This window comes from Onychomys torridus, chromosome 1 (genome assembly GCF_903995425.1).
Source record: "Onychomys torridus chromosome 1, mOncTor1.1, whole genome shotgun sequence".
NCBI classification, from domain to species: Eukaryota; Metazoa; Chordata; class Mammalia; order Rodentia; family Cricetidae; genus Onychomys; species Onychomys torridus.
The window spans coordinates 40,488,937-40,506,152 of NC_050443.1; the positions used below are offsets into that span (position 1 = coordinate 40,488,937).

General features: G+C 42.8%; 1 protein-coding gene and 1 pseudogene across 1 annotated transcript in view; one reads left to right on the forward strand and one right to left on the reverse strand.

Moving 5' to 3' along the window:
* The window catches only part of Gabrg3 (gamma-aminobutyric acid type A receptor subunit gamma3), a 611,436-nt gene that overhangs the window by 191,497 nt on the left and 402,723 nt on the right, over positions 1 to 17,216 (reverse strand). The gene's annotated exons all lie outside the window — the stretch shown is intronic.
* LOC118584808 lies at positions 6,538 to 6,780 on the forward strand (annotated as a pseudogene).

Below are 17,216 nucleotides of genomic sequence, written 5' to 3' on the forward strand. Positions count from 1 at the left end.
AATAAAATTGCTTTTCTTAAAATATATATATATATATATTTTACTTCTTAAATTTCAGCCCACCATTGACTTTAGGGAGCTGCATGGCTTATCTCTAAGCAACCTTCTCTTTGATATCTTCTTTTCCTGGTCCCCCAAAGATTTTCCTTTGACCTCCACATATGTGGCATAGTGCTAGCATACCAGCATTCACACACATAAATGTGCACACACATCATATTGCACATCCACAAGATATAATACTTGGGCTCTATTTTTTGTTGCTAAAGTGTATTGGAATACAACATTAGTATAGATACAGTGACAAATTCATTATAGTTGACCTTGCAAAATTGAGATGCATAGAGTTGTTAGAGATACACAAAAGAGGGTCACAAATCACCAAAATAACTGCATGTGCAGCTTGCCTCTGGCACTTCATCATTAGCAGCCTGGAGAAATCACTTAACCATAACTATGAAGGGTGCACCCTGTGCTGTAATTTGCATTATTAACAAGGCTTCATAAGCACTGTGGCAATAAACTGTAAGGGAAGAGAGAGGTCATTCTGCAAAAGTCAGATTCTCCTTCGAACAACTGACTGCTATTTCCCAGTGGCCTTTGATCTCCAGAATTTACTGACCAGATCACCTGCAACTTACCACCTGTGAGACAATGGGACCAGCGAATCATTTCACCTCTGGATCACTGTTACATGTTTTTAAGATGGGACAAAAATGTCCTAGAATGTCCACTGTCAGGTCAAAGAGAAACAAAAAATGTTAATTAATGGATAGTCTAGTCCAGGAGCAAAGATTAACACACATGGTTTAAAAAGAAGCCTTTTCCATGAAATATCTTGTGCTTCTAATCTTGTTCAGAGCTTCAGAAAATGGGACTAAGAGCTCAAACCACAGAAGAACTGTGTCACCCTGTGGATGAGTGACGCCGCTGCCGCTGGAGACATTTCAAACTCAGTAGCTTGTGCTGTCTGTCTTTTCTTTCAGGTTTCTTGACGCCTTCCACCAACTGAGAATGAGCACAAGGCAGCAGTGGGTATCAGATCTGCTCAGAGCCAATCACATGACAAGTTTATCCATTTGCAGAATACACATGTATACTTACACCCATGTCTTTGGTCTCTCCTGGGAAAAGGACTCCAATCTCTACACCTGCCACTGATGGCAACCGTGTGCATAAGAATCCTGATGTTCAGTGTACTTAATATGACAGGGGAGTAATGTGCTTGAGGGCCGACATCATTTTGCTTTTCCCAGGTATTTTTTACCTAATTAAAATTTGTTGTGGGCTTGTTTCATTAAATATGACTGATGGAGAAAAGGACTGTGTAGTTGAATTAAACAAGCTGCTTATGAAGCAGGGAGATTTTATTCCTCTTCCAAAGTGATTTCTGGGCAAGGCAAGCTGTATTGTAAAGCCTCATGTATACCATGGTCAGAATACTTGTGACCCAGAACAGCAAGTGGTCTCTTCCTCCTCAACTCAGGTCCCACAGGGAGGAAGAGAAATGTTCAATGAGAACTCTGGATGCTGGCAGCTTTATCCTCCATTGTGGACAGCACAAACCATGCAAGCAAAACCAGCCCTGTGTTCTTCCTGCCTGCCTATTTATCTGAGCCACACAAGTGTGCAAGTTGGCACTTCCAAATCTTTGTTCCTCCAAGAGTTTATTTTTCATAGCCCTGTTCAATGCTTAATTTGATCTTAACTGTCAGAAACTTTGAGGTGGGCTATATAAACAGAGCTGTGGAAATGGAGGCCGTGAAATAAGTGAATACTTCAGAGTTGAGTTCCATCAAGTATGCCATTTTCAGGGCATTTGCTTCTGGTAGACATTTAAGGCATAAAGACAGGCTCTAGTTTTGAAAAGCAGAAGGGGCAGTGATTAGGGGGTAGAGAGGCATGCAACCTCATCCCACCAATTATGCTGCTTTTCTCTTGTAATTTATGGCTTCACACAAGCACTTGAAGAAGAACAGCAGAGGAGACACTCCACCCTTGGCTCTCTAACCTGGAAGCAGGAAAGGAAGAGGACCGGAAGGTCCTAACTGCACTCATGTCTGAACAGGCTCCTTTCTTCTGTACCATGATTTCATAAGACAGGTACATGTTTATATTCAAGAGAAAATACAATTGAAAAGCAAAAACGCCAAGGGGAACATAAATCTTTAAAAATTAAGAGAGTCAAAGAGGAATTAAAGTCAAGTCTCAGGGAATATGAATGGCTAATATTTGACCTCTACCAGTCTATTCAGGACTATCCCACTACATTGGCCTCCTTCGACTTTGAGCTTCCTCAGAGGAGAACAGAGTGCATGAAGAAGTCAGTCTAAGCCGGGCGGTGGTGGAGCACACCTGTAATCCCAGCACTCAGGAGGCAGAGGCAGGTGGATCTCTGTGAGTTCGAGGCCAGCCTGGTCTACAGAGCTAGTCCAGGACAGGCTCCAAAGCTACAGAGAAATCTTGTCTCAAAAAAACAAAACAAAACAAAACAAAAAGAAGTCAGTCTAGCCATTCATTCAGTGCCTTCCCTCTGCTGTCACTATGGCAAATGCCTGACATGATCCACTTTTGGAGAGAAATGGTGATTTTGGCTTACAGCTTTGATGACTTCAGTCCACCCATAACAGCCTTGCTGCTTTGGGACTGGTGATGAGGCCATATATCATAGCTAGAAACGTGGCAGAGAAAAACTGCTTACCTCACAGCTAGGACATAGAAGATAAGAAGGGAGTGACAGGTCTCTCCCTTTCAAGGCATGCTCCCAATGTTATAAAGACCCTGTATTGTCCCCAGCACTTCAAGGCTCCAGCACCTCCCAATAGCACACAAGCTTGGACTTAGCTATAACACTGAGGGACATTTACAGTCAAATGTCCCTCTGTTGTCTTCACTCACTATCTGCCACACAGCCCCTGTACGCTAGAACAAATGCATCTGCTTAACTCCTAATGTTTCTACTTAGCATTTTTTTCAGGAGGGTAGCATGTGTTTCTATTGTAGAGGGTACCTGGGCTCACACTGTATGTCCTTGAGACAATGGCTACAGGCTACATCCCTGTGCTTTCAACATTTGAGACAATGTCTACCCTAAAAGTCTGTGAAGGCTCATTAAGAGTCTGCTGTGGATCCCTAAACAGTGACATGGCCACTATGAACACAAGGTGGACTCATACAGTATCAGCACGATCACATCTATTTCCATTATACAGTAACATTCTTGAACAGCAGTTGCTCCCTGGTGAGGACAGTCTTATGTCCCTGTTTTTTTATTTTATGCCTGGGCTTTCTATGGGAATAGCTACCCCTAAATATTCTCTCTCTCTCTCCATCTGTGTGTGTGTGTGTGTATGTGTGTGAGAGAGAGAGGGGGGGCGGGGCTTTAAGGCACATAGCTGTATCAGACTTTCCAGTGGTACGATTTAGGAATGAGTTCAAAATCTAGATTCTAGATGGGCAGTGGCCTGATTGTCTTCATTGTCTTTGTCTCTTGAAACTTCTACCAGGACCTTAGTCAACAAGTGCTGAAATAGCTTTTCCCTAAGGTCTAAATGTAGACAGTCCATTGTATCAGAGCTTTTTCTGTCTCATTCCTTGCTATTGTGGGACCCAAAGAGGTGTCAGGGACAATAATCTTGAAGGTGTCCTGACTCTACTGGAGGGGAAACAGAGTATTCCAAGCTCAGAAGAAAGGGACCTAAGAAGGTGACTCTACACTACCCTGACATTTTCTGTTTCTCCTTTCATGGAAATATCACTTATTACAGTAATCAGATTCTTACCTCATATCTGTCCATTGTTGATTAGGTATATTAAGGAAAACCAAGACGCTCACTGGGTTAACTTATGAAGCCCACATGGAATATGGTAGATTCTACTATTAATGCATGATTAGATGACTAAAATTTAAATGGTCACAAAGTGCATAGGGGTTATAAAATTAGAAGAAGGTAAGGAATCCCATATAGATAGGTGTTAAAGGTACCAATAGATAGAGATGCAGGGATGTAAAGAGGCAGTGATAGCCAATTCAAGATCATGCTAGCTCGAGGTGGGGAGAGCGGTGGGCTGTAGCCCCTGTTCTCTACACTACTTCTCTTTGTGTTACAACAACATACATCACAGAAGCAATTTAGGCAGGAAGACTCACAGACTGTCTGTCATGGCAGAGAGACATGGCAGTCAGAGCATGGAGCAGCTGGCCACATTGTGTCCGCAGTCAGGATGAGGAGAGCAATGAGTGATGTTGCTCAGTGCTCTTTTTCTTTTTCATTCATTCTAGTCCCCTAGTCCATGCAACAGCATCACCCATGTTTAGAATGGGGCTTCCCATCTCAATTAACCTAACATAGAAAATCCCTCACAGACAATGATCAGAGACATATTTCCATTAGTGATTCTAAATCCTGGCAATTAGACAGTCACTATTAATCACAATGCCACCCATTGCCAACTTGATAGTCAAACACATGTCATGATCAGCTTCCAAACTGAGCCAATAACAAGGTCGTCATTTGGCACAGCATAATCTAAGTCTCCCATGTCACCTGAAACTACACCATTTCCCCCCACAGAGACAGCAAAGGTCTTTGAGGAATGTCTTTTGTTTTAGAACCCATAACTTCAAGATGATAACATATATTTGCATCCCATAACTCTCATCTCAACACTGTAAATAGTAAAGAGATAGAGGAAAGCTGACATATGTATGTTTGTGCTCAAACATTTTTAACAAGGCAGGGCAGAAACATTCTTGGCAATTGCAAACCACATTCTGTAAACTGATCATGTAATTTTAGCTGATATTTATAACTACCTTCTACTTCTCTAGCCATCCCAGTTCACCTTGAACATATTGGTAAACTTGCTTTATATATAATAAGCAGTGTGGTGTGACCTCATGATAAAGAAAATCTTTTAAATCACTTACTCCAAGCCAATCAAACTACAGGGAAGCTGATATAAAACAGATAGTTCTGAAAGCCTCCTGGTCTCCCCCCTCTGGCCCTCTGTGAGTCTCTGAGGAAATTATTCTCAATGTTAGTGGAGACATAAAACTCATCCCCTTACATACAGCAAGATAATGCATGTAAATATCTTATTTGAATGGAACCACAGCTTCCCAAGTGAGATTTCAATGGCATGTCCATTTACGGTCATAGCTCAATATTTCACACAGGTCATAGCTCAATATTTCACACATGCATATCTTCAAACAATACTTTACACACCCCCGATTGGATGGCTAGTTGTCCAGGCAACACAACAGTTTGCCATCATTAGCCAGTGTAAATCTGTGCCTCCCCTGGGACATGCAGAGATACAGCCTGACCTATGAGATCATACTGCCAGAAATGCATGGCCATGCAGTACCCGAGGATAATTTAGCCTGTGACAGCCACATGCACTTTGAAGACAAAGACTGTCTTCTCTAATTTGAAGCAATTTGTGTACTTAGCTTCCCACTTGAAATATATAAAACCAGAAACAGATTTTCATAATGCAAGTTTAGTAGAGTGACAGATTCTAGTTCCTAAAAGCTCCATTTAGGCCATTGTGCACATATTTAATGCACCATCTCTTGTGCACATCATGATACTGTGGAACAGAGAAGCAGAGAGATACGCTCCTAAGAATGATGTTTATTTGTGAAAAAAAATGGCAAATGGCATTACAATGAGAATAAATGTGTCATAGGAAGTTATGAACATATTCAGAGACTGAGGCAAGTGTAGGGGCATGGTATAGGCAAACATAGGCTTGTGTAAGTTCTTTTGATACAATTGTCCATAGCTGCAGAGGCTAGAGATGTCTTACAGGTTCAGAACACTGGCTGCTCTTGCTGAAGACCCAGGTTTGATTCCTAGCACTTGAATGGCAAGTCACAACTGCCTATAACTCCTTTCAAGTGATCCAATACCCTCTTCTGGTTCCTGTGAGCACCAGGCATGTACACAGTGGAAATACATACATTTAAGCAAAACAAATCATATGAATTTGGCATGGTCTTTGGGAAAATCTGCAATTCTGGCACTCTGATGTGACAATTACTATTGGGGAGCATATATATATCACTATCTCAGAATGCCCAGAGTGATTGATATATATTTTGCTAGGGCTAACACAACTGAAAACTTACACAACACTATGTACTTAGGTCATCCCCATTCTCTGTCACTGTTCCAATCCTTTCATCTTCAAACTACAAAGATGTGGCACAGAACTGACAAGCAGTGGCATGATTCTATAAATGGCAGTGAAGAGAGGAAGAAGGGCCTCCATCTGAGGAGGGAGATTGAGAGAAAAGAGAAAGGTGGAATTGCTTTGCTGGTAGATTGTAGGCTCAAGCCATACATAGGAGACAGCCACAGGATCTTGGACTCCTCCTCGTCCTCCACGTCCTCCTCCTCCTCATTATTATTATTAATTTTTCTATTTTGTTTATTATTATTAATTTTTCTATTTTGTTTGTGCCAAGTGTGTCCACAGAGGTCCAGCCTGGGAGGGCTCCAGATATGGCTACGAGGATTGTTAAACATGAGTCTAAGGAAGCAAACCCCTAGTGACTTTTTAAAGCAAATAATCTGACAGTCAGTTGTAGTAAAACTAAATTCTGGAGTGGATTATCGAGGGGTCCTGGCCTGCCTGGATGGCTACATGAATATAGCATTTGAGCAGAAAGAAGAGTATGTAAATGGACAGCTGAAGAATAAGTCCGAGGATGCATTCATCCAAGGAAACAATGTCCCATATGTAAGTACCCAGAAAAGAAGGATGTGAAGACACCAGGAAGCAGCTCTTCTCAGAGTTGGATAGAATTTGTTATGAAGTGTTTTGTTTTGTTTTTTGTTATTTTGTGATCTTCGTTGGTATGTTTTCATAGTGCTTGGTGTGTTTTGTTTTGTTTTTTTAATTGACATTGAAATAAGATAGAGGTGTTACATTACAAATTGAATCTTAAACTTTTTACGTTTACGTTTACTTCGATCTGTACAGAATGCTAAAATTAAAAACAAAAAAAGAATTTTTTTTATTCATTTTACATGCCAACCATAGATCCCCTCTGGATCTTGGACTCTTAAAACATAATTTCTACTGTGTGTTAGGATGAGCTGATACATGACTGGGAATGGCACACAGGATGTGACTGGTACCCTACTAAAAATATGGATAAGCCCACTGGCTCAACACGTCTGCCAAGACCAGCTCACATCTTCAGATGCTCTCCAATGCAGGGTGATATGGAAATGTACACTATTTCACAAACCATCTGATGCTGCACTTCCTCAGAGCTGCCTCACTTCTCTTAGCTTCCATGAGATGCCTCTCTTTTGCTTGTGTTTAAGTGCTGCCATTGGGCACTTTCACTGCCTCCGTTTCCCTCTCCCTGTGTAGGTCCACCGCCACAGCACTGGTGCAGAAGGCTGTCGCTGCCAAGTAAAGACCCTCCCAGCACTGTACAAACCCCTATTCCTGTACAGATTGCAGGAAGAGAAGCAGACCCATTGCATGATGATGCTTTCACCATGACCCGTTTCCTGTTTGTAGCTTGCACTGTTTTCATTGATCTGGACCTAGAAAAGGCTTTTAGTCTATTTTTCCTGTGGTTCCAAAACCTCTGCTTTTGCAGTAGTGCCTCCCCAAGTACTCCTATCTCCATCCCAGGTATTTATCAATTCCTTGAAATCACCTTCACAAAGCTCTCAGAGGGATGGCTCCCTGTGGGTGATGATGGCCAATCTCTTTATGGTTTGGCTGCCACCCAGCAGTATGCCATCAGTTTCATATAACACAGTACCCATGAGAACATGATCTTACCCATCATAGGAGTTGCTTTCACAGATTAGCTGATGTGAAAAAGTAGGGGAAAATCAGGTCTAAGGACCTGAGGGACAGCAAGACCTCTGAGATACCTTCCTTGTCTCACAGACCAGTTATGAAGAAAAGGAACTAAGAGGCAGTATTCAGAGTGAAAACTCAAGTCTGTGTTTAGAAAGTGGGCCTCGGCTCTTGAGCTTGGCTGCTGGGAATGATGGCCCTACCACTTAAAAGGCCCAGATCCAGTGTCCCAAAGGTTATCTGGGTTGTTCAATTTGACTAGCTAAAATTCTTATGTCCAGGCTTTCATAAATGCCTCTCTTATGCTTATTTTAAGATACTTCATGTGTGCCAGCTCAAAGAAAAAATTCTTTGGCCATTAAGCCTCACATTTCTCTATCTGTTATTGTCACACTCACTGTGATCATCTCTTCCTGAAACCTTAATTGTTTCATGGGTGTCATGCTGTCTAAGATAGGCTTCTTTGTAGGCCAATCTCTTGAACGTGCCCAAGGTCCAGCTGGAACCCAGAGAGCACATGTTGGCACCCCTGCCTTCAGGCTCTTACTGGACATGATTTCTGTGGTTGGGATGCAACTACCCGTCTTCACTCAATGTGACTGGGTTTAGAATCACCATGGAAACACTACTCCTGGTGTATCCATAAGGTTGTATCTAGAAAGGTCTGACTGAGAACAGAGCATGAGTGACACCATCTCATGTTCTAGTTCTAGTTCTTAGTTCTAGACTAAGTAGGAAGAAGAAAGCTCTCTGCTTTCTGATGACAAATACAATGTGACCAGCTTGCCTTGCTCCTGACGTCATGCTTTTCCCATCACGACAGACTGTACTCTCGAACTATGAGGAACAAGCCAGCGAACAAACAAAAGCCTTCCTTAAGTTGCTTTCATCGGGTGTTTTGTCACAGCCATAGGAGACCTAACACATCCATCTAAATGTCTCCAATCCCCAGTAGTAGGGACACTGGTTCTCATCTATGCCAGTCTTTGGTTTGTCTAAGTTGCAGATGACAGCTATGCAGAGTGATCTGCCACCCAGAGACACCAGGAGGTCTCAGATGAGCCTCAATTCTGGCCTCTTCTGAAGCAACAGTACAGCTCCCACCATTTAAGGAGGACTAGTTCATTGTCCCCTCTGTCTGGCCCTGCTTTCCTACTTCCCTAAAGGCAACTCTAAAACACAATCCCAAGCAAACTGCTCCCAAGACACTCTAACCCAGTGGAGTTTTATACAACAGCCTCAGCAGAGTGATGTCTGATCGTGATCTGTTGGTTTTGCTTTTACATTTGAGTCTGATAATTTTTCCCTTTTTGATATATCTCTAGGTTTTTAAATTTAAGTGTGTATGCCTGTCCATGCATGTGAGCACACACTTGTGCATGTGCACACAGTGTGTGTGTGTGTGTGTGTGTGTGTGTGTGTGTGTGTGTGTGGCCTGAGGCCAGAAGAGGGGGTAGGATCCCTTGGAGCAGAAATTACAGACAGTTGTGGACTGCCTTACATGGGTGCTGGGATTTGACTCAGATCCTCTGCCAGAGCATCAGTTGCTCTTAACTGCTAAGCAACCACACCAGACCCCTATTCCTCAGTTTTAAGGTGTTATTGATTTTCTGTGCCCACTGGCCTGGAATCTAATCAGATAGGACTTCCTGATAGAGGGTAACAGCCTCCCTCCACATTTTTCATACATATAGATCTTCTCCAGATTTTTAGGAGACATTTGGGGAATTTTGTATGGCTTCATTTTATGAGATGGAGCTCAGGGCAGTCAGTACTGGATGGTGATGAGTTCTGACTATATGTGCAAGGAAAGTCTGAAATGTGGATGTTTGCTATAGGGTAGAAAATCCCTTGGAAGTTGCTGGAAAGATCACAGAAAACTCAGCAAGACACAGACTATTAATGAATAATGAATGAGCTCATAAGCAAGCCCTTAAAACTGAGGTTATAGCAAATGCTTCTAAAATTTATAGGAAGGCATGGACATGAGTTCATATTTTTTTTTCAATCGTTGCTTTTCAAGATAATTACTTGCTTTACTCACATCCAGTGTCCAAGCCCTGGGAACTCAAAGGAGCAGAGGTTACATCTGACACAGCTCTGATGAGGCACTGCAGAGATGCTTATTTGAAACACTAAAATCAGGATGAAAAGTTGATCCCAGCTAGTTAGCAACAGTGATCCAGTTTATATCTGAGGATGGTGATGACATTAAGTACCCAAAGAGAGTGCTGGTATTTTAAGTACTTGAGGAGGGCGCTGGTATTAAGTACCTGGAGAGGAGGATGGCTTTAGGTAACAGGTGCTGAACAGAGCACACAGCAGAGCAAGGAGCTTTGGTGACAGTTCCACTACCTATTACATATAAAACTGCAAAGAGGAAATTCCAATTCAGCCTAGTTCTCAACACTGGCTATAAAGTTAAGATGTTATATCATTAGGTTCTTAATGTACAAAAATCTATGAAGTGCCTATTAATAGTGCCTGAGTGCTGGGTATGTCTTTCTGTATGCTGTGAATGTTTTGCTCTGATTGACTGATAAATAAAATGCTGATTGGCCAGTAGCCAGGCAGGAAGTATAGTATAGGCAGGATAAGGAGAGAAGAGAATTCTGGGAAGCAGAAGGCTGAGTCAGGAGATGCTGCCAGCCACTGCTGCCATGAGAAGTAAGATGTAAAGTACCAGTAACCCACAAGCTATGTGGCAACTTTTAGATTAATAGAAATAGGTTAATATAAGATATAAGAACGAGATAGCAAGAAGCCTGAGCCATTAGGCCAAACTGTTTAAATAATATAAGCATCTGTGTGTTTATTTGGGTCTGAGTGGCTGAGGCCTGGGGGCGGGACTGGAGATAACTCCAGCTACACCTGAGAAATTAATATTTTTTTCTTAGCCCCAAAACAGCATCTCAAGAGTTTCCTCTGTCTGCTTTGCATGGTCACATTGTTTTTGCCATCTTCATAGCCTGGTTGAACTGCAAACCCATCTTTATGACTGAGCAGCTGAAACCTGTTGGGGCACCTGCTCATGAAAAGCTTGTCTTGAAGCTCCCATGTCTGGCTGCTGCATGAGAGAGTCCAATTCTGTCATTACAAGGGTGTAAGTTATCAGGTGTTGACGATAAAGAACAGGACAGAAGCACAGCAGTGCAGGCTGCCCTTCACCCTAGGTTTTTGTGTTTATGCTACTATTTGTATACATGTCAGCTGAGCAAAGTTGAGCTACTCCAAGGCACTCCACAGCTTGAAGGTCATCTAGTCTAGCCCCAAACTCATGTGAGCAAATAGCAAATGATTAATGTGTACGGTCATCATTATTAAAAACAACATGCATAAAATCAAGAAAAAGATGTGTAAAATGTACACATGCATATTTATTTAAGGTTGGTCTTTCCTCAAAAGGGAATGAAAAGGACAGCAGATTACTCTTCAGGGGGGCATGAAGACACATCAGTTAAGTAAGCCAGGGAATTAAGGACTGGGAATTATAATCATATCAGAAATGTTCAAATGAAGGACTGAACAGGAAATCTTATAAGGAGGCTTAATTGACACATCATCTTCTGTTAGCATGACTTGAGCTGACAGCTGAATCCAGGAACACAACAGAAAGGAAGTGACATCTCTATAAAAGCAGATTAGCCTAAAAGAACTGCTTGCCTTTTCCTTGCACACTATTGACCACTGCTCTCCTTAAAGGACCACCTGCTTATGCCTGACCTAGGGACATTCCATCCTTGCAGACAGAAGGGAAAGCATGCTGTCTTCCCCTACAGGGGGGCTTGGGAGGGTGACAGGTACAAGCATCTCATTTGTCTGCCAGTTGCTAAATTCAATTTGGTGGAAGTTTACACAGGAAAAGGTTTAATTGAACTTACAATTTATAATTCCTGACTGAGAGAAATCAAAGCAGAAATTCAAGGGAGGACCCTGAAGGCAGACATGCTGGCTATTTCATATAGCATTCTTTTTGCACAAATGAGTACAACCAGAGAAATAAGTACAGCAGGAATCATGGTGGACACTGCTTGTTGATTCACACATGCCTATGTTCAACTGTCTTTCTTATACAACCAAGGACCATCTTCTTGGGGAATGGTACTGCCCAGAGTGGGCTGGGCCTTTCTATCTCAATTAACAAAACAATTCCCTACAGAAGTGCTCATGGGTCAATCTGATCTAGATGATTCCTTAGTTGAGGCTATCTTCTCAAATGATGTTCGGCTGTGTGAAGTCAATAGTTTAAGTTAACCAAGACAGGTTCTTTCTCCATGATAGAATTGCATTTGGAGAAAATGTTGCCCTAGCTCCCAATTTCTAGTGTTGGCATATCTGGAAAGAAATTAATTCGGTATCCCAAGAGCCTGCTTCAGCCTTCCTCTACCTCTATGGTACTGTGTTTTCCCATTTTTCTGTTGCTGAACAATGTTCCTGATACTGAGTAATTTATAAAAAGAGAGGCTTATTTAGCCCATGGTGTTTGAGAATGGGAGTCCAAGAGAGCTTTCTGCTGTGGATGATTAATTGATAAACAAAGTGCTGATTGGCCAGTAGCCAGGCAGGAAGTATAGGTGGGATAAGGAAAGAGGAGAATTCTGGCAAGTGAAAGGCTGAGGAGAGAGACACTGCCAGATGCCATGATGAGAAGCAGATGTTAAGATTCTGGTAAACCATGAGCCACGTGGTAACTTATAGATTAGTAGAAATGGGTTAATTTAAGATATAAAAACAGTTAGCAGGAAGCCTGCCCCGGCCATTCAGTTTACAAGTAGTATGTCTCTCTGTGTTTACTTGGTTGGGTCTGAGCAGCTGTGGGGCTGGTGGGTAAGAGAGATTTGTCCTGATCATGGGCCAGGCAGGACCATTAAAACTCTAGCTACAGCTTTCCTCTGTTCATTCTCTGTTAAGGACCTCATGGGCAGATACAATGGAAAGAGTATTTACAGAAGAGATCACATGGCAAAACCGGAGGCCAGAGAGATTCGGGGACTAGGTTAGGTTTTCTGTTCCTTTTTCTTTTCTTCTTCTCCACCCCACCCCCATTTAAATAACTCACTCTATTGGGAAGTAACCAGAGCCCAGGAGAACTACACTAGTGTCTCCCAAAGGGTACTGCCCCCTTTGACTTAATTAATTCCCATCAGGCCTCACTTTTTAAAGGTTCTACATCACACCATCACTACACTGGGAACCAAGCTAGCAATGTACAGTCTTTAGGTGTACATGATCAAAGCATACTCAGGCCAGAGCAGGTACCACTTACATAAGCAGGCATTAGCACTCAAGACTGAGAAAGGTGCTGTAACAAGAGGTGAAGTCCTTGTGAAGACCTCAGGTAACACACTGGAATCCAACACAGACCTGGGAGCTACCATTCCTATTAGTTAAGAATAATACACAGCTGTTCTCTGCAAATTTCTGGAGCCACCACACCATAGGAAAAAAGGATTTGCCTGCATGTGCTCCAGCCCACTGAGAAGGAAGGCAATGCCAGAGTTACACTCTTTCTCTACTCTGGGGCTCTCTCATTCTTGTCACCTATTATGGGTAATATATTAACCACGCCCACTTCCTTGTGGTATAAGGACCCCTCCCTCTTTTGTAACTTTTGGGAATAGACTCCTTGCTTTATCTGGTAGAACCTGAGCCTATCCTTTCAGATTCCCACATAATAAAGCTCCCAGTGGTAGGAGATTTTTCTCAGTATCTTTCTCTGGGCCTAACCTTTGTTTCTCTTGCTCTCTAAAGTCCCAGGAGTTATGTTTTGTGTTGTTGTGATGAAACACTGGCAAGAACCAGTTTAATAAGGGCATAACTTACTTTGGCTCACACTTTGAAGGTACAGTCCTTCATTGCATGACCAAGAATTGTGAAAAAATAATGTGGCTGTGGCAGCCATGGCATGAGGCTGCTTGCTCACATGTGGGCAGATCAGGAAGCAGAGAAAGATGAGAATTGGCACTTAGCTGGCTTTCTCATTTTTTTTCTTTTTTAACTTTCTTTTTATTTTTTGTCTTTCACATCTTGCATCTTGATCCCATTCATTTCCTGGCCTTTTGTATCCACCCTCTGCCCTTGAAACCTCCCTGCCCCAAATAAAATAAAATAAAAATAAAAGAAAATAAAAGAAAATTTTTGTCATAGAAGTTGTAGTGTGACACAGTGAGTAATACAACCAACCCTTTTGACCATATATCTTTACTTATAAGTGTTCATTTCAAGGAATCATTGGTCTGGCTTGAGGCCTCTGATTTCTGCTACACCATTGATGCTGGGCCCTTATTGGGACTCCTCTTGAATATCTTGTTGTTGTCCTGTATCATGGAGATCCTGCAGCTTTAGGTCTGTGGGACCAGCCCCTTCACATGCTCCAGCAGATCAGAGATAGGGTGGATGTTGGGGTGGGCCAACACATAACCCTGGTTCTGGGCCTGGGTAGTTGCAGGGTTGATTAGCCTGCTAGCTCTTCCCTGTCTTTACCACCAGGGTGAGTTCTCCAGCATTGCCCTTGCTAATTCACCCTTGGCAGCAATGAGCAAGGGATGGGCCAGCTCTCCTGCTTTCATGCCCTCAGGGTCAGCTCTCCCACATCAGGACCATCAGGGCCAGCTCTACTATGTTGCCCAGGAGAGGTGCAGAGGCCACTCTCCCAAGTACTATAGCTGGTAAGGAATAGGGACTGCTCTCCCACTCTTATGACCTCAGGGCCAGCTCTCTCACCTGCCACAGGTGGTGGTGGTGGTGAAGTATCTCTCCCTACCCATACCACAATATGGCAGATGAGAGGTGGGGCCAGATCTCCCAGGCTCACATTCTCTTGGCCAGTGCACCTGCACCCCTGTCAATAAAGTCAGCTCTACTGTGCTGCCCAGCTCTTTTTTTTCTTTTAATCCTGTGATGAAATGGTCCTCACTTCAAAGGTGTACCTCACTAATGCCCTAGGTGTTTCTTTTTTCTTTCTTTCTTTTTTTAAGATTTATTTATTAGAAGAAGGCATCGGATCTCATTACAGATAATTGTGAGTTACCATATGGGTGCTGGGAATTGAACTCAGGACTTCCAAAAGAGCAGCCAGTGTTCTTAACCTCTGAGCCATCTCTCCAGCCCAAGCCCTAGGTATTTCTTAACCCAGTCAATCAGAATATTAAAATCAGCCATGACTGTACCCTTGGTCCCATGCCAAGGAGTTTTGAATTTCTGCATCAATCTCCAACCATCTCCTGGGTCACCTTTGAAGCAGGACCTTCAGTTTCATAGCAGCTATCCCTTTCAGCAAGCAGCTATCCCTTGCAAATCGATATTATAAGGCCATGTTAGGAGAAACAGGCAGTTAGAATCTGTATTTACTAAAAAGCACCAATCAGATTTAAACAGAGAATTCTCAAAGGAAGAATCTGAAATGGCCAAAGTACACTTAAAGAAATGTTCATTATCCTTAGCAATCAGGGAAATAAAAATCAAAATGACTCTGAAATTTCATCTTATACCTTTCAAAATGGCTATGTTGATCACAAAACACAAATGTTTATGCAGGAGAGGATTTGGAGCAAGGGTAACACTCCTCCATTGCTGGTAGCAGTGCAAACTTGTACAGACACTTTGGAAATCAATATGGCAATTTCTCAGATAATTGGAAATCGATCTACCTCAAGACCCATCAATACCCCTCTTGGGCATATACCCAAAGGATGCTCAATCAAACTACAAGGACACTTACTCAACTATGTTCATAGCAGCTTTATTTGTAGTAGCTAGAACTTGGAAACAACCTAGATACCCCTCAGTTGAAGAATGGATAGAAAAAATGTGGTACATTTACACAATGAAGTATTACTCAGTTGTTAAAAACAATGTCATCATGGAATTTGAAGGAAAATGGATGGAACTAGAAAAAAAAATCATCCTGAGGGAGGCAACCCAGACCCAGAAAGATAAACATGGTGTGTACTCACTCATAAGTGGATATTAACTGTAAAGTAAAGGATAACCATGCTACGATCCACAGACCCAAAGAGACTAGGTAACAAGGAGGTCCAAAGGGGGGTGGGTACATGGATCTCCCTGCAAAGGGGAAATAGAAGAGATCTCCTGGGTGGACTTGTGGGAATGGGAACTTAAGGGATTGGGTTGGGAAGTGGGTGGAGGGAGACAGTGCTGTGATGACTGGAAATGGGAGAAGGTTGATGAAAGGGAAATTTCCATGACTCTACAAAGATGGCCCCAGCTAAGACTCCTGGCAACAGTGGGTGTATAGCCTGAACTGGCCACACACTGTGATCAGATTGGTGATCACCCTGGTTGTTATCAGAGAGCCTTCCTTCATCCAGTGACTGATGGAGGCAGACTCAGAGACCCACAGCCAAACACTGGGCTGTGCTCTAGAGTCCTGCTGAGGGATTGTAGGAGTCAGGAGGGTCAGGGACAACATAGGAAAACCCACTAGCCTGACTCATGGGAGCCCAAAGAGTCTGAACCAACAACCAGGAAGCATGCATGGGACGGACCTATGCCCTCTGCATATATGTGACAGTTGTGTAGCTTGGTCTACATGTGGGACTCCTAGCAATGGGAGTAGGGGGTGTCCCTGGTGATTTGACTGGCTCTTGGGAACATATTCCTCATGCTGGATTGCATTGCCCAGTCTGAATATGGGGGAGGTGCTTGGTCTTATGGCAGCTTGATATGTTGTGCTTTGTTGAAACGTATGGGAGTTTCTTTCTGAGCAAATAAGGGGGGGGTATATTGAGGGAGGAGGGAAGGAGGGGGGAGGAGTGGGGGGAGAGGAGGGTGGGAGGCTGTGGTCCAGATGTAAAATAAATTAATTAATTAAAAAAGAAAATGATTTTTTAAAAAAGAATCATTTGTGGGAGGGTACCCTGGGAGCAAACAGCAGGCATGCTGGCTGGAGCAACAGGTGTAGCTCACATCTCAAAACTACAAACAGGAAGCACAGAGAGTGTACTGAGGATAGCAGGAGGCTTCTGAAACCTTGAAACTACCCCCAGGGACAAAGTATTTAGATGCCGTAGACGTATGAGGAACTCTCATTCAAAACCACCATAGCAGGGAACTGGGGAAGGAGCTGGGAAGAGAGAGGGGGCATGAATACAATAGAAGAAGATACCATAAATAATTCTCAAAGAACTGATAAAATGGAAAAAAATGGACCAACTTGTAGCATGGGAGCTGAGACCATGATGGGTGGAACCTCATTTTGACATGACTGCTGTAAATATGCATGTGCCATCTTGACTATGCCCCAGTTCTTCCTGTATTTAACCATGAAACTCAAATTAGAACCTGAAAGATGAACTTGGGTTTACTGGTACCCTTTATGTTTCCATCTTCATAATAGATAAGTTAAATGTCCTTCC